The sequence below is a fragment of the Chanodichthys erythropterus genome, chromosome 3 (assembly GCF_024489055.1).
Source record: "Chanodichthys erythropterus isolate Z2021 chromosome 3, ASM2448905v1, whole genome shotgun sequence".
In the NCBI taxonomy this organism is placed as follows: domain Eukaryota; kingdom Metazoa; phylum Chordata; class Actinopteri; order Cypriniformes; family Xenocyprididae; genus Chanodichthys; species Chanodichthys erythropterus.
In genome coordinates this window covers 35028797-35047567 of record NC_090223.1, presented here as the reverse complement: position 1 = coordinate 35047567, position 18771 = coordinate 35028797, and positions in this window count along the sequence as shown.

The window sequence follows — 18771 nt, the reverse complement described above, 5'->3', positions numbered from 1 at the left end:
AATAATGATTTGGTCTCCATAAAAACCAATATTTTAACTTTGTTTCAATGTATTTTTTTTACCTTGGGCTGAAGAACTATTTTGATTGATATTAAAATAAAATTTAAAGTTTTAACCAAATTAAAAATATAGTTTGAGAAAAACTAATAAATTTAGCTGTAACAAATTACAGCAATTTTTTTAAGTTGGTCCAAAGTATCATTTTTTTCAGTGCAAAATCTCTTGGGAATATACATCTTTCTCTCACACACACTAAATATCTTAAATACATCTTGGAGGACATTTACTTTTGATCTTATTTGCTTTTGGTTGGATAGCTAATCGAGTAGTAAAACACATGAAATATGTACTCCCATAAAGCTAGTCTTTCTTTTTTTCCTGCTGCAGTATATTTGTTGTGATAGGACATGGTAAATGGTTTGATGTCAATTTAGGTGATGTATTTAATGCTTAATTTGGTAAAAAACATTATTTTAAAGCTTTTGCTTATTGATCTTTGTGTTCCTCACAATAAGCCTTTATTAAAGTCTGTGTGGTTGCAGTTTCAGACAAACTATGCCAGGAGAAGAGAGAAAAACCTCTGCACCCTTCTGAAACTCTACAGTATATGGTGGAGATGTTTGCAATGAAGCATAAATATTTTATAGCAGGCTGTAGTGAAGAAGACTGAACATAAATCTGTACCACACATTGTGGTGGTGAGAGAGAGGGGGGAAAAAATGGGGGTACGACTAAAGAGTGGAAAAGTGAGAGTCACAATGATGGTGCAAGAAAGAGTACGGGGATGAGCCAAGAAGACAGAAAGATGAAAGTCACTGCAAGGAAAGTAAAAAATGAAAGAGGAAAGGGAATGAGAGATGTGGGCGACTCACTTAGAGATGGTTGTCATGGTAACAAAATAAAATGGAGAACTCAAAAAGGAGCAATCCAGTGAAGAAGGGCAGACAAACTGTTGCGGATGAGAGGGGTGAACTTGGTCACTGAGGCTTGAGACGTTATCAGCACGGCGCGCCACCTTGCTGTACCTCTCAAGTCTGGTGCGAGATTTTACAGACGGAGTCAGGAGTCAAAATGGATAAAAAATAAGGTCAAACGTCACATTAGATGGCTCTTCACGCTTAACGTGATTCGCACAAGAAGGGCATATCCTGGATCAACATCACCCATTTATTGCTCTCTGATTTTAGAGGTCGTGTTATGGCTATACTTGTTGACATAATATTGTTGCATGCAAAGGATGTTGATCCAGGAATAGTGATGGGGATTGTGAGAACCATTCCAGTTCCTTATCAATTCCAATACAGATTCGTTTAGTAAGTCAAATCACCTTTATTTCTATAGTGCTTTATATAATTCAGACTGTTTCAAAGCAGCTTCACAGTAATAAACAGGAAAATAACGATCAATAATGTAAACTTCATTAGCTATAAGACAAATTCCAATTCTGGTGTAAAGCAGCTCTACAGAAGACAATATTGTCATTATTTAGCTTCAGTTCGATGTTGATTTAGTTCAATAACTGTGTATGAAAGGAGTTCAAGTCAGCTATAAGCAGCTTTAAAGAAGAAAATAGTGTTACTCAGCTCAGTTCAGTTCAAATGTTGATTCAATTGAGTTAAAGGTGCCCTGGATTCAAAAAATTTAATTTACCTCGGCATAGTCAAATTACAAGAGTACATGGAAATGACATACAGTGAGTCTCAAACTCCATTGTTTCCTCCTTCTTATATAAATCTCACTTGTTTAAAAGACCTCAGAAGAACAGGCGAATCTCAACATAACACAGACTGTTACGTAACAGTCAGGATCATTAATATGTACGCCCCCAATATTTGCATATGCCAGCCCATGTTCAAGGCATTATGAAAGGCATTTAAGGGCAGCCAGTATTAATGTCTGGATGAAAGGGATTAGACAAGGGCAGAACTTCTGGATCTGCATAGCTGAATCATCAGACTAGGTAAGCAAGTAAGGACAATAGCAAAAAATGGCAGATGGAGCGATAACTGACATGATCCATGATAACATGATATTTTTAGTGATATTTGTAAATTGTCTTTCTAAATGTTTCGTTAGCATGTTGCTAATGTACTATTAAATGTGGTTAAAGTTACCATTGTTTCTTACTGTATTCATGGAGACAAGACTGGCGTTATTTTCATTTTTAAACACTTGCAGTCTGTATAATGCATAAACACAACTTCATTCTTTATAAATCTCTCCAACAGTGTGTAATGTTAGCTTTAGCCACAGAGCACCATCAAACTCATTCAGAATCAAATGTAAACATCAAAATAAACACATGCTGCATGACGAACACTTTGTAAAGATCCATTTTGAGGGTTATATTAGCTGGGTGAACTTTTTTTATGTTGTTTAAGGCAAGCGCGAGCTCTTGGGGCGTGGAGCACGAGATTTAAAGGGCCACACACCCTGAATCGGCTCATTTCTAATTATGCCCCAAAATAGGCAGTTAAAAAAATGAATTAAAAAAAATCTATGGGGTATTTTGAGCTGAAACTTCACAGACACATTCAGGGGACACCTTAGACTTATATTACATCTTTTAAAAAAAGTTCTAGGGCACCTTTAAATAAAGTCAATATTGCAATATTGTAAAGAAGGCTGCGTCAGTCAGTGAAAGAGTCATTATACTGATTCACATGAGTAATAAATATACATAATTGTTAAGGCCTGATCTTTTTGGCCAGTTAGCAGTTAATTTAGTTTTTTTTAACTGCTTACACACATTTTCAGAACTCTTCTTTTCCCAAAACTTTACACACAAATCCAAGAATTGCACACACAAAATGCAAAATGCCTCACATCTCTTGCAAAATGAAGCACTGCATTCAGAATATTACAAACAGATCTCAAAAGCAAACATTACATTGTAAACAGCTTTGCCATAATATTCTATTTCTGGATATATCATATACACATAGTTATACAAAACCCAAAGCTCTTCTTTCATAAGCTCCTATATACATTTCTGTACAAGACTGAAAGTAAGCAGAGAGATGTTGAAAAATTCACAGTAAACATAAAAGCAAGATTGAAACCAAACCATTTCTTCTTTTACTGTAAGCATTTGTGTTTGTGAATACAGTATTACACAGTACGAAAGGAAAGAAATACATCAACCATGTGTAGTTGGACAGAAACAATGTTTGTGTTTGAAAAAGGAAATCAAGATACTTCCTGTTAGATTTTTGTGTGTTACATAGAGAACTGTGTGATGTGTTTTGCAAAAAGTGTTTTATGAAATTGAAAAGAGTCGAAGGCCAAGGATTAGTGTATGGGTTTGCAGATACTAGATATTTGTTTTTGTAATACATGAAGACAGATTCAGTCAATGAATAAGTTGTTAGACAGGTTCATATATGAATTCTATATACTGTATGAATATCTTATAACTCATTAAAAAGGACTTAAAAGAGTCAGAATCACATTACCAATTAATTTACTACTTGAAGACCCATTAAGTAAATAAATGAGATTGGTTCATATACAAAATCTATATGTGAATAACTCTAATTAACTCATTAAAAAGAACTGAATTAAAAGTCAGACAACGAGTCAACCAAAAGTCAGAATCATATTACTAATTTATTTAGAACTTGAAGACTGAGGCTGTGTCTGAAAGCACATACTCTCTTGAGTAGGTACTTTTTATGAATAAGTAATCACTTCATGACTGCTAAAGAAGTACGTTCTATAGTATGAATCTGTTTAGTAATCTGTTTTACATTCACCATGTTGCCCTTATCATGTGACCTGCAGCGACAGTTGCGTCATGTCACCACCACCAATCCTCTCCCGTGGCCTCATGGGACAGTAAAGTGTTCAAAGTATGCACACTTCAGAATCTCACTGAAAGAAGTAGGTCTTTCGGGTACTTTATGCCTGCTCTTTTATAAATACTTTGAATTCGGACTTACTTCTTTTGTCACATACTGTTTTTCGCTTTTCGGATGCAGCGTGATTCAGTCAATGAATGAGTTGTTAGACTGCTTCATATTTAAACTCATGCATCCAAGAGTCTTTGATTCATTAAAGTGCCCCAATTATGGATTTTTGAAAAATACCTTTCATGTGTATAACAGCTCTAAGTGAATGAAAACATCCTGCAAAGTTTTAAATCTAAAAGTGCACCGTATATAAAATTATTGTCTCTCAAAAGTAAGAGTCGACTCTGAGTCAATTAAACGAGTCGTTTGTAAAATTAATCCCAAACTCATTAATCAATCCCATTGTGACGTCACCGTGAAATATTAGCATATTGCCCGCCCGCATATTGCACATATACACATATTACAAATTCATTTTTTCAACATTACCACAGCAGTGTAATCTTTTGTTCTTTTCCCATCATTTTACTGACGACTGCTTCTCAAACCTCGGGGAGTTAAACGCAGGATTCACAAAACACTTGGTCTTAAAATATGGATCATGACCAGTTTATTTGGACCAGCTTGCTCCTCTGAATCTCAACCTGTAAGTATGATTAATAAATGATGTTTATATTTTCTAGCGATCGTTCAAGATTCGTAGTTTTGTATGTTATGTTGTGTAACGTACACCCTAGTCTGTCTCCAGCTAACCGGCTAACTCACATTTCTGTAGTTCTGCTATTCAGATGTGGGTCCAATATTGTCTAAAAATGTGTCGATTAATGCAGCTTGTCGGTCTTATTACTTGGAGTAATGATCAAGGATGGAGCATGACTTTTGTGTACAAGTCTAATGCATCAGCTATTCACGTTTGTTCTCTAACATACTGTTTTTATTATTACAGTAGTATGGAGCTCTATCTGTATTGTAATAGGATGTTAAGATGCTAGTCCACGCTAACTAGTTGAAGTATTCTCTCTGTAAACAGTAAACACCCACTATAATGATAAAGCCATTTCTCTTTGTTAAAGGGTTAACGTTAGTTCACCCAAAAATGAAAATTCTGTCATTTATTACTCACCCTCATGTCGTTCCACACCCGTAACACCATCCATTAAGGTACTAAAAACATATTTAAATCAGTTCATGTGCGTACAGTGGTTTAATATTAATATTATAAAGCGACGAGAATATTTTTGGTGGGCCAAAAAAAAAAACACACACAAAATACCTACATATTTAGTGATGGCCGATTTCAAAACAATGCTTCAGGAAGCTTCGGAGTATTGAATCTGTTGCTGCGTCCCAATTCGCATACTATGCGTCCTAAATAGTACTCGAAAAAAGAATTAGTATGTCCCAAATCGTAGTATGTTGAAATGAGTATTCCAAAGATACCCGGATGGTGTACTTTTTCCGGTTAGAATTCGAAGTGCAGATCCGTGCACACTTCTAACGGCTAATATTGCCCATAACACATTGCGCTGTGTACGAGGATTCGATTAGAACTACAAATACGAATAAAAAGTGTTTAAAAACTACAAACATGACGGACGTGCGAGGTACGACGGTTAAGATAAAGGGGCTTGAATGATTAATAAGCAGTGTCTAACCTGACAAAAATATATTTATTAAATGTTATCCACATTATATTTCATCTGCAACAGCATTGTGAACTTTTATAACGATGTGTTTGGTCATTAACTTTTAAATGCATCATTATGCAAAGATGAGGAGAGTTCTCTGCATGAAAGACCCATGACTGGCAGATCAACGTGCGACTACATTTCTCTCCGAAACGGTAGGAAAATAAATGTAATTCAATGTGGAGGATTTTAACTGTGACAAGATGATTGACAGGTAGTTTAAACAGTTACAGGTTGAGTAACTAAGCAACAGAACGTCCGTTAAAGACGCAGTTATGACGAGGTAGTATGTCCCAAAACTTGCATACTCTTCTACTACACACTCAAAAGTATGTACTTTTTCTTTACAAAAACAGTACATACTTTTAGGACGTAGTATAAGTAGGCGAATTGGGACGCAGCATGTGTGTCGAATCTGCAGTTCGGAGCGCCAAAGTCACGTGATTTGGGTTTGAACCGCGATCCGATTCATGATTCGATACACTGATTCATAATGCTCCGATGCTTTCTGAAGCAGTGTTTTGAAATCGGCCATCACTAAATAAGTCGTTATTTTGTTTTTTGCCGCACCAAAATATTCTCGTCGGTTTAAAATATTACTATTGAACAACTGTACGCACATTAACTGTTTTAGTACCTTTATGGATCTTGACGGAGGAAGTGACATTACTCCCTATGAAGGCCTCACGGAGCCATCGGATTTGAACTAAAATATCTTAATTTGTGTTCCGAAGATTAATGAAGGTCTTACGGGTGTGGAACGGCATGGGGGTGAGTAATTAATGACAGAATTTTCATTTTTGGGTGAACTAACCCTTTAATAGGTATGACGAAAAAGTCTGTACACATCTGGCCTGAATGTTTATCTTATGTTAGAGGTTTTCAGCTTCGCTTGGCATTCTGATACAGTTCCCACAGGTGCACCTACATAAAGTATAACAGTAACGCTGCTATCACGTCCTATAAACAAATAAGGTGACACTTACCATATAGAAACGCTGTACTCCAGTCGTGATTGCGAATCAGTTTCTGGTTGATCGACTACTTCAGACGTTTCATCGTCAGATTCGGGCTCGAATTAATATGGTAAAGGGCAATTCCAGCGTTATGGACGTGACATTTGGAGTCAAAACTTGAAATATAAACGCTCAAAGAATGCATTTAATAGTAACATATTGAACCGTCTATTTATATATTCATAATCCCTTACTAAAGGAGTCCAGACATTAGAAAAATGTCAGTCTATTCAACTGTTTTATATTTTAGATGAGGGAAATATACAGCGTTACGGACGTGACAAAAAAAGTCACTAAGATTTGGGTGACAACATATTTTTTAAGAATTCTGTGAATTACATTGAGCAAACCAAAAGTAATACTGCCCACTGAATGAAGAAGGGTTGGCTCTCCACAGAGCATAAAATAATAATTTTATTTAATTTTTCATGTTCGCATTAATGAGGAAAAAACAATGTTACGGATGTGACAGTTTTCCGTTACGGATGTGACCGGTCTGAAAGCGGCACAAAAGACTTGGTTTAAAACTGCTTTAAAACTTTCACAGAGACCTCAAGCAAGCATTTAAACCACCAAATACTGAAATCTGGGATACCAGTATGGTAAGACTCCACAATTTATCAAGTTTTTACTAAACTTTATACAAATGTAACGTTATACTCTGTAGTGCAAAAGGTTATGGATTAGACCTATTTCTCATGTTGACCAGCATGTGCGTTGTTCAAGAATCAATTTAGAGACCATGATTTTCCTTCTTACAGAACTGCTTGCTAAAATACATTGACAAATATTTATGTTTATCATAAAGCAGTTTAAAATCGCATGTTTTCCCCACAGTCAGGTGAACCGATTGACACTATTGCCAATCGCAATCATGTCAGTTTTATGTTTTGTGTCTAAATGACCACACGGTTTTTCGTCTAGTTTTCAGAGTTTAAAGCGGAGTCTTGAGTCAAAATGATCAAACTTTATTTCAAGTCAAAATTATTGCAATCTTATTATTTTCATTTTGTCAGCTTGATCGCGCGGATTGTGATCAATATAGGCTAGGCTATTCATTTTTAACCAACCGGTAACGCGACATCCCAATTCTCGAGGGAAGTGTCCTATGAGACACAATGCTCTTCTATAAGTTGTACTGTATCATATAGGCCTACCTTTTGATGTTCATATTTCGTTCTCTGGCAAGAGGAAGAGAAGATCGGTTCATGTGCACCTGATCCGCCGCTTACAGGCGCTGCAGTAGCTAATCTGTCACGCGCCGTAGGCTATTAAAGAGCGACATCTATTGTTTAAATTTTGTTATAAAATCGACTGAATTTGAAAGTTAAACCTTTTTCATATTAAAACTAACAAAGCACAAAGAGTATTGCGATTATTGGATATGTTCTGATATGGTAAGCCTGAAACAGATGATAGCAATATAAAGAAGCAAACTCATAGGATTTAATATGAAGCGTCCGTAACGGTCACGTCCGTAACGCTTATTATGGTTGTTCAGAGCAACGTAGTGAAATGAATTGTTGATCCTAATAAGCATAAACATAATTTAGCTTTGCATATAAAGTTTCAAGTTATTTGCATTTATAATTGTTATATGACATAAACTTAATCTTTAAAACGTTACGGACGTGACAGAGTTCTGAAGCGTCCTGACCTCTTTATTCTAGCTCTTATAAATTCATCAGGCAGTGCTGTTATGACTAAATGAGTGTATTTATTTCTCAGGCATGCCTCCATCTTTCTACACAATGCTTACTGCTAAAATAAAGTTTAAAAAATGGGGTCTTTGATCCCTTTTTTGAAAGCATGAAATATGGTTGGTTGAAAATTTAATTTAAGCATTGTTGCTTACCACATATATTGTGGATAAACAAGGCAATTTTCTTAAAATTTCTGTTAGAGCACATTAATACAGTATATTACAGACCTAAATGGACAATTTAAAAAGGGTTTTGTTCTTTTGGTTAAAACTTTTTTTTTTCATGGTAAAGATGACCTTTGCGTGGAATTGCCCTAAAGTCGATGCTATATTTTCTGTCCATATGTTGTATACAATGTCTTGTGAACTGATAGCTGTCATTCAGTTATGGCAATGGGCGTACGGTGTGCACAGTAGACCAATCACAAAGGATTGAGCCATCTGACCAATCAGAGCAGTGTAGGCTCACGGAAATGAGGGGTTTAGAGAGACTGATTCTCTGAACTGCTTCAAACGAGTTGTTTACAAAAGATTGAAAACTTAGGTGAAATTAAATGTGAATTATGACAAACTTAAAGTGTTTTTGACCTTTCATGCATGCAAACCTGTTGTAGGAGACTCCCAAAACAATATTAGGAACCTTAAAAAAGGCATAATGAGGGCACTTTAAAAAGAGCTGGCTTAAAAGAGTCAGGATCACAAAAGTAATTCATTGGTGAATCATGCTAAATTGAGTTGAGTTGAGCAGCATTGAAGGAAGAATATACACGTTGAAAAACCGTTAACAGAACAGAATGTCATGACAATCTTTTGACTCCAGTATTTTTTTGTACAAGGATTAGAATATCCAGGAACACGTCCTACTAGTGTAAATCACACTGTACAGGTCTTCATGGGCTCATTATTTTGTGCACCTGAAAACCTCTCAAGAGCTGAATTGTAGCATTTCCTCAGCCAGAAATGGGTGTCCAAGAATATGTACATTTCTGTGTGCATGAGTGTGTGTAAATACAATTTTCTTGTAGGAAACAGGAGCAGTGTCAGTACATGTTCCCTCAGTGACATGAGCTCAGTAAGGACAGTGCCTGCTGCCTGAGGCCAAGCTTTCAGTTTCCTCTCTCTGAGCCCTTTTTTTTTTCTCAGATCTTCTCTCTCTAACCTGTCTCGCTCTCTTTTAGTATGTCTTTAAGTCTGCCCCCCTCCCCTCCTCTCTCTCGATAGCCTTGCTGCTGTGCTCTCTCTCTTTCTCTCTCTCTGCCCTGTCCTCTCCTGTTGTCTCCCTCTGTTTCTCAGTGTGCACTGCTCTGACAGTTAGCAGAGGCAGCTGTTTACACTCATTTATACCCCAATCATTGTGCTCAATGCTTCAGGCTGCTTCTCTACGTGCCCTTTATTTCAACAGAATCCTCATCAATACTGTATACGATTGAGCATAAATCATCAGGAGGCATTCGTGTTTCTGAAATAGCTTTATTACCGGGATTCATAATGACAGCTGAACAGTCACTATAATTTCTGCACTTCTAAATTGACTCTTTGCTGTTCTATATGTTGTCAAAAGGAAGAATTTCGAGGCACAGTCATTCTGTGTTTCACACTGTATGAATTTTCAGTGCAGCTGTATGTGTGAGATCCTGCCACCATCTCATAGATGTCAGAATAAATGACCAGTAAACATTCAAGCACAAACTGATTGGCTTTCCCGATAACTTGAATAATCTCTGATTATTAGAGCACAGTATGGGCATTTGTATTCATTGTGTGTTGACAGATGCTCATATTTCTTTATTAGTAGGATTACAGCACCTTTGGTAATGAGTCTCTATAGTATCACCCCTGGAGGACTGTAACATTGGACAGTTTAGACAGAGTGATTTGCATATATTCTGATTCTGTACCTAAACTAATTTTGATCTGATCACAAAAGCCCCCTTGGCTATAAGTTGGATATATTAATAAAGCCCACGCTGTTATCCCATCTGAAATAATTACATAGGAACTGTTGTAGTTAATGAGTCCAAATATAAGAGATTATCCTGTCAGTCTAATTTATATAATACAGGAGTATTATATAAATTAGACTGACAGGATAATCTCATATCAGTGCGTCAATTATAAAGTGGCTTTCTTTCATGGGGTTGACTATTTCAGAGAAACCTTTTTTTTTTTTAAAAAAAAAGAATGTTAAATTACTAATTTATTACATTTTCAGGGAGACATCTGTCTAGGTTTTGCACAGTTATTATTTTGCATTAGTTAAAAAAAAAAAAAAAAAAAAAAAATATATATATATATATATATATGGAACTAATCCAGCCAATGACAGTGCAGATGATATAAAAGTATGTATATATATATATATATATATACAGATTGATACATATAAAAATGGTAGCCGGCAAGAAGCTTGTGATCCAAGCTGAAGTGAGAAAGAAAAAAAACAAAAAGAAAAATATGAAGGAGAGAATGGTAATCATGCATGCTAAATATCTCATGCCGGGTACACACTGCACGATTTTAGCCCAGTTTTGCTGAAATTACAGACCAATGCCTGAAATCCGAGGCAAATCGGTTCTTGTTCATGTGAGTGACAATCGGGTAGTGTCAATCTGATAGAAATGCATATGTATCAATGATGCCCATGACATTATATCTGGACCAGTCTGTGATTCAGGATATGTTTACATGACAACAATGTATTAAAATGGAAACATTTTTCCTTTGCGCTTTTCTCGTACAGACGACAAAGTTGTCAAAACAATCCCTTTGACATGGATCTGCGAAAATGACGAAAAACACTGCATTATGCTGCCAGGCCAGTAGTTGGCGATGTCACTTTGTAGCAGGGTTTCTAGGTTTTCACAACAAAACCTGCAAAATTGCTGCTGAAAACTAGCCCAAAACTAGCTCAATAGATTAGTAGGAAAATCTACATTTTTGGTGGGGTTCCCCTGGTAAAATTTGCATTCCAGGGGCTAAATATAATGTTATTTGGGGTCACTTCAACCCGCGACAAGAGTGATAAAGTATAGCCCAATTCCGTGGGAAAACCGTGGACTAGGCTACACTGCTTTGTAAAGAAACACTATGCACCTTTAGACTGAACACGTAATATTCATGCGCATGATGTCACCATTTTCACAAATTCGCATTTTCTGTGTTTTGACTGGAAATCACATCAGCACACCAACACTAGTAGAGACGCAAGATCAGAAATAGATGGGTCAGATTAAGGCAAGCTCACACTACTACTTTTGGCTGCAGATTGCTGTCGCAGACAGATTTCCAAGGTCTGTGACAAAACTCCCAGATCGCAGCCAGATTGGTGCTCGTTGCGGTTGCCGATGCTTTTTAAGTATCAGCAGGTCATCGAGCCTGTCTTGAGCATCTGTGATATTTTCAGACCTCCACGTGATCTTGTAGTGTGTGCAGTGCAACGACAAGGTGGAACTAATCCATCCAATGACAGTGCAGATGATATAAAAGTAATGATTTCATAATCACTTGCATGAATTTCTTGCATGAATTTATGTGAATTTTTGCTGTTGGTCGGGACTGCCTCTTGACCAAATGTCTTGTAGTTTGTGCATCTTGTCAGCATTGTGTTGTGTGCATGCTGCTATGACAAGACGATGACAGATGACAAGAAGCCTTGTTGTGCAGTGTGAAGACCACAGCAATTCAGGTAGTCTTACAGTCTTGTAGTGTGAGCTTGCCCTAAGGGATACATCCAAAATGTGCAATGTTGCTGTGCTTCCGGGAACACTGCTGGAAAATACTGGTGTAATGTACACACAGCAGCAACTAAATGGTATCCAAAACAGTTGTGTATAGTGTGAGAAGAACAGCGATCCGACGACTTTGAAAATCGTGCAGTGTGTAACCGGCATCGTGGGCATCAGCACTCAGAGCACGTCTTTGATAATACGCACTATGCGAGTGTCACTCACGTGAATGATTACTGATTTGCCTCCGATTTATTTGGCATTATTTTCCACAAAACTGTTGGTGAGTGTAAATTGGGGCTAAAAAAGATTTGTAGACGTAACACAGGCTTTGGTTGTAAATGACTCGTGTGTTTAGTTAATCGGTTGAGTGAATGATTCACCCAGTGACATGAAAGACTCATTTATCACCACCTACTGGTGCAGCGATGTAACCACAGACTGAACTAATTAGTGAATGAATAATTTAGGTCTCATTTACACTGCAGGTCTTGATGGGTCACCGTGATTTTGCCAATTAAGACATGTTCCTGGATCAACATATTTTGTTCCTGGATCAACATATTTACCGCAGGTAACTCATAATCTGCAGTTGTTACTCCTGTCTCCGGGCAGAAACATTGTATGCGGCACCTGTGGAGTGTGGAAAGTTACTGGAGCGTGCAGCCGCGCTCGTCCCTCACAAGGAACGTCACAGTGATTGACAAGCCAGAGGGCCAATCGTTTATGCGATGATCGCGTCAACGATTGGCTGATGTTTTTAAGGCCCTACCTCGTGCACAGATGATGTATATTAATATTATTCCTTTCAGTGCACCTAATAAATAGTCTTTTATCAGTTAGTAAAGACAGTTTCAAGTAATATTGCAAAAATGTATAAAACAGAACATCCTCTTTAGCACCTTTTAACCTATCCCTAAAATCAGAGGGGAAAGATAGTTGAATAACTCTGATGTAGAAGCACCTAACCCGGGTTGCAAGCCTAAACTTGACATAAACGGTAAACTTGTCTCTCAAATCTGATTGGTTGATTGGAATGTTGATCCAGGAACATGTCTTACTTGGCAAAATCACGTGACCAGTCTTGATGCCCAGTTCCGATATGTTGACTATATCCGTACATATATTCTTTTATAAGTAACCAATTTCTGATATCTGCAGTTACTACTGACCCGGAAAGCTTAGGCCCAAAAGGAAGTGAAAATGGATGCAGATGAAATGATAAAAAACTTTTTCTTTCCGCACCATCTTCAAAACAGGTAAGCAAAACATTGGCCCGCGCCTTAGACTTCATTGCGCCATTGATAAAGTCACGTGATCACGGTTGGCGTACACCTGAGTTGACGTCATTCGCCAAGTCGCTTTTTCTACGACTCGCATTGATGTGAATAAGCGATCTGTCCGGTCACATGGCAGGCGCAAATGCATGTATGCGACTCCTGTCACATATGAGGCCTGAATCCGATCTGAGGATATCGGAATTCGTGTGCTTTTTCATGCTTAGCTAACGTTACACGTTTATGGGTCATATCCGATCACTTCCATGTAATCAAATGCGGCCTTTGTGAATGTAATAATAAAGATTCGCGAGACTAGCTTGTAATCTCATTTTAATGATTACTGGAAAGTTTGAAAAGCATTTTTAAATACACTATGAAAAGTTATTCTTTTTTTTTTTTTTTTGAATACAAGTATATTAGTGAAATCTCTCATCTCTCTCTCTCTCTCTCTCTCTCTCTCTCTCTCTCTCTCGCCATACATCAGTATGTGTTTAGCGCTGCACGCGCACTGGAGCCCGTGAGCGGAGACGAGGCTCGTTTAGTATTCCGTGCACAAGGCGAAGGAGGGAGAAGGGAGGGAGGGCAGAGAGTGAAATAGAGAAAAAACGAGGCTGTGAAGACAGGCGAAAACACAGAAAGAGAGGAAGAAGAGGGGAGCGGAGAGACACCTCCTCTGTCCCTCTCGGTCTACTCTTTGGCATCCGTCTGTCCCAGGTGCGGTATTTCAGCCTTTATCTGTCTTTGGGTGTGCGGGGCGGATGTTATGATGTTGCTGTTGTAACGCGTCGCATGAGAAAAAATTAATATTTGGATGAATGTGAGCTCGGAGAAGAGAGTGTGCATATGATGTAGACAGTCGTTCCGTTCGATATCTGCATTGCTTTAAACGGTACAGACTCTCTACGGATTGTTGTCTTCAGGTTATCCATAATAGGCTATATCTGTCTATTTGTGTGCGCGCGCTTATGTGTTGTAAAGGTCTGCACGTCTGTCCGGTATCGTCGTGCAAAAACCTCTCAGTTGCTTTAGTAATCCTCGTTTATCTATTTCAAAATAATGCATGCATATGTGCTGAGCATCGTGACCTCGCATTTTCAGATGTGCATATATATGTGTGTGTGTGCAACAATGTATAGAATGATTATCAGTCACTTAGACTCTTATGTCACTTATGTAATTCTGTTCTTAACTTCCATATTTTCTTCTCTATATGCTTAATCTGTACATGCATATGTAATATGCAAGAGGACAGAACATTAAATGTACATATGAAGCTGCTTCCCTCCTCTTCAACCCCTTATCAGTGTTCCTTCCCCTCCAAACCCCACCCCTCCCCACAGTCTTCAAAGGCAGGCTTACATGGGCTTCTATCAGGCACAGGACCATAATTATGCAAATATTAATACGTCCATATGGAACCGTCACTGGAATCCTCTCTGTCGCTCACTGACAGCATATAACGGCATTCGTAAAAGCCATATGAGGGGGCGATTAATTCCCCCCACAATGTGACGGAGCGGGTGATGACGTTGCCTGGCTGTCGGGCTGCCGAGAGCTTCCCTCTACACTCTATCTGTGTGGGAGCTGAATCTTAAAGGCTGGTGCAGAACGTCACCAGTATCCCAGGGTTCCTCGCAGTGCTCACTGCTCTTTCTTTTTCCTGTGTTTTCCTGTGTGATCTTATGGATAATTTAGATACTCTGAGGGCCTGGACAGTGGAGTGCAGGAGAGAGAGAAAAAGACTGAGGATGGGAGGGGACGACAACCAGGCCCACATGAAATCTGCAGATTTTCTCAGAAGTGGGACGCGTGTCATTCATATGATTCTAGAAACTTCCCACCCCCCCTTGCATATTTGTTTATTAAACACTTGGGCTAATTTGATTACTCTTGTGCTTTACGTTTTAGAATTCTCCAAAATCAATGCAGAAAAAGTCTGGGCCTGAGGGCAGGCCCGGATTAAGAACACATTGGGCCCTGGGGCTATAGCAACACTAAGGGCCCCCTTTCATATGATTGCCATGCCACAGTGTCTTGTACCACAAGAATTTTTTTTTTAATTATTATTATTTTTATATTTTTTAAAAATTCCTTTTATCAAATCATTTTATATAAGCACACTAAATATTCCATGCTATTAACATATTTTAAAAAATATTTAACATATAAAATATTTAACATATTTTAAAATTATATTGCATATATTGCTGACACAATAATTCTTTCCTCTGATTAACACAAAATAAACTATTTTGAAGAATGTGGGTAACCAAACCGTTGATGGTCCCCAGTGATTTCCACATTATATATATTTTTTTCCTACTATGGAAATGAATGGGGACCAGCAACTGTTTGGTTACCCACATTCTTTAAAATATTTTCTTTTGTGTTCAACAGAAGAAAGAAACTCATTCAGGTTTAAAACAACTTGAAAGTGAGTATGTGATGACAGGATTTTAATTTTTGGGGTGAACTATCCCTTTAAGCACAAGGGTCCGCATGCTATTAGGATGCTGTCACTTTAAGACCTGCACGCGTCCGATTTTCTCAACTCACTTCAGACATAACCAACTGTGTTTATGTAAACCTTTTGTGTATTTGACAGTATTATAGCGCAATCAGACGCGAAAGATGAAGTCCAGTAGTCAGGTGCTGTTTGACAGGCTTAAGTGTGTGTGCACGCTTCGGGTGTATGGGGTTGGGGTCAGAAAAAGCGCATCTCAGAACAGCACACGAATGACAGGTTTAACTGGCTTTTAAAGCACATGCAAATAAAGAACTTGTGATTGCGAATAAGTGCAGTGTCCCGTGAGTAACTCTACCGCTGTGTTAACGTGTGATGTGAATGTGTCGAGGTCGAGATGTACGGATGCGGCACCAGAACTGCAACTGATAAAATGTACTTCAAAGGCAGAAAGTGGAGACAAGTCACACGACATTGGTGTTCGTCAAAAAAACAGTAGGAAAGTTAATTCGGGATTTTTACACGGGTGATGATGATGAGAGAAAAACACTGACATTCTGAATTCAAACGGCAATAAAATCAACCGACTCGTCCCTGTAAATGTTGAAAACACCTTACGTTTTAATGAGAAACAATTACTATCCGAATAGGGCTTAACTCGTAATAAAAATAATAACTTGATGCAGCTGCTATCTCACCTTTTTCAACGTGTAAAGCACGCAGATCGGCGACGGTGTCGGGTGAAGATAATTGTGAGCTGCCGCTGCACGCGGGGTCTTCCACTGGCTCGGATGTTTTATGTGAACCGAAGCAGTTAGTTTTGTAATTTTTGCTGTAAGATTAGCATCCCTTTTCTCCCTTTCAAGCTTATTTTTCATTTTTTGCGCAACACTATCACTTTTTTTAATCATTTTGAACACCAGCGAGGCTGAACAAGCAATAAAGGCCAATTTTCTAGTCTACATGATGCGATGCGATAGCATAATGCAAAGAGGCGTTTCCCGGTGTCATGTCGCGAATTGTAAAGTGATTTTGATTGGACAGTGATTTATCAGTCAGGCACATTTTCCAATCATTTTTTCTTGTTATTTATTAGACACAAATCAACCACCTTTGACTTGTCAATCTCATTTCCTCCAGCCAATCACGGGCCCCCTCTACCCGCGGGCCCTGGGGCTTCAGCCCCACCTAGCCCTTATGTTAATCCGGCCCTGCCTGAGGGTAACTTTCACCACAATAGCTGTGTGCAGGTTTGACTGTTTTTGTCAAAAAAACTGGACTAAACTCCTTTTAGACAATGTTACAACATGCTCGAAGCTACTTCAGCTTGCAACCACAAGCCGCAAAGGCCCAAAGTATCCTTTTTTACAGTGATATGTAATATCACCCCTGTCTTTGGTCCGCGGCAGAGTTCCGGTTGTGTAAATGACAGCAGCTGTTGGCAGGGCAGTTTTAATTTGTGTTTAGTGGCCAGTGAATATACTGGACACAGGAGGGGATGGAGAAAGTGTCCAAGAACTCAAAGCATCAGATAGAGAAAGTGTCCAAGAACTCACAGCATCGTGGCAGATATGAGCAAGACGATGATGATGGCATGATGCAGTGATCTGGCTGAGTGTTCATAAGCAGAGGTTGTGACCGCGCTGAAGGCCATTTAGCCTGGTTTCCTCTTCCAGTGCATGAAATCAGTGATTTAAGGGAGTGGAAGGGTACCAGGCAATAAAAGAGGAAGGAAGGGTTAGAAAAGCGTAAGAGCATTGGAGGGAGGGAGATGAAGAGAAATTGCTACACAAGTCTACTAAAACTGCGTTGTTATCATTTATTCATTCATTCCCACTTTGCAGGAAGTCTGGAAACGCTTTGCTTTGAAGCCAGAGGGGTAAAGAAAATTACTGTTATCTTCCAACAGGTTTTAAAAAAAAAAAATGCAACAGCCTTACAGAAAACAAAAGCAGATTAGACTCCCGATGACATTGCAGATAAGACCACAGGCATGGGGGTGATACAGTGAGTGAGAGAAAAAGGGAATGTAAAAGAATGAGAGAAAGAAAAACCACAACGGCTTCATTAAGAAATTACTCTAATATCCTATTGGTTATACTTAATGGATTTACATCCCTTGTCAATAGAAGTGTTCAAATTCATAGCCTCAGTAGAGAAGAAAAGGATTAGCCATCATTTTTCTTTTACAATTAGTCTCAGTCACATCTATCAATTTCAGGGGAATAAGGGAAGTTGTGAGGCAGGTTTCCATTGAGTAAAGAGGAAAGACGGGAAAACTTCAAAAGGAGGCAGGGGACTGTGGAAACTACAAATTCTGTGTATATAAGGAATGTTGAATGTGCAATTCAATTTATCTTAATGGCTCTATAAGCTAAATTTAATAATATTTACAGTAGCTGATAACATTTATATATAGGCTGCTATTGAAACCAGCCTATAGTTACAAATTCATATAGTCTTCGAACAGAAGAATATTTGCTTGTTTTACCAATAGATAGACATATTTTTTTATAATTTATTATAATTATTATTATTAAAGGGTTAGTTCACCCAAAAATGAAAATTATGTCATTAATGACTCACCCTCATGTCGTTCCAAACCCGTAAGACCTTCATTCATCTTCAGAACACAGTTTAAGATATTTTAGATTTAGTCCGAGAGCTTTCTGTCCCTCCATTGAAAGTGTTTGTACGGTAGACTGTCCATGTCCAGAAAGGTAATAAAAACATCATCAAAGTAGTCCATGTGACATCAGTGGGTCAGTTAGAAGTTTTTGAAGCATCGGAAATACATTTTGGTCCAAAAATAACAAAAACTACGACTTTATTCAGCATTGTATTCTCTTCCGGGTCTGTTGTCAATCCGGGTTCACAACTCCGCAGTGACGCTGCTGATGTAAGATGCTGCTGACGTGTTATCCGGTGTGCCTGAGCTCGTTTACAGTCTGAGGGAGATGTACACTGTAAACAAAACAACCTTTGCAAACATGTCTAAGGATTTTGACACAGAGGAAGACATTTTTTTGTTCAGCCATATTTATT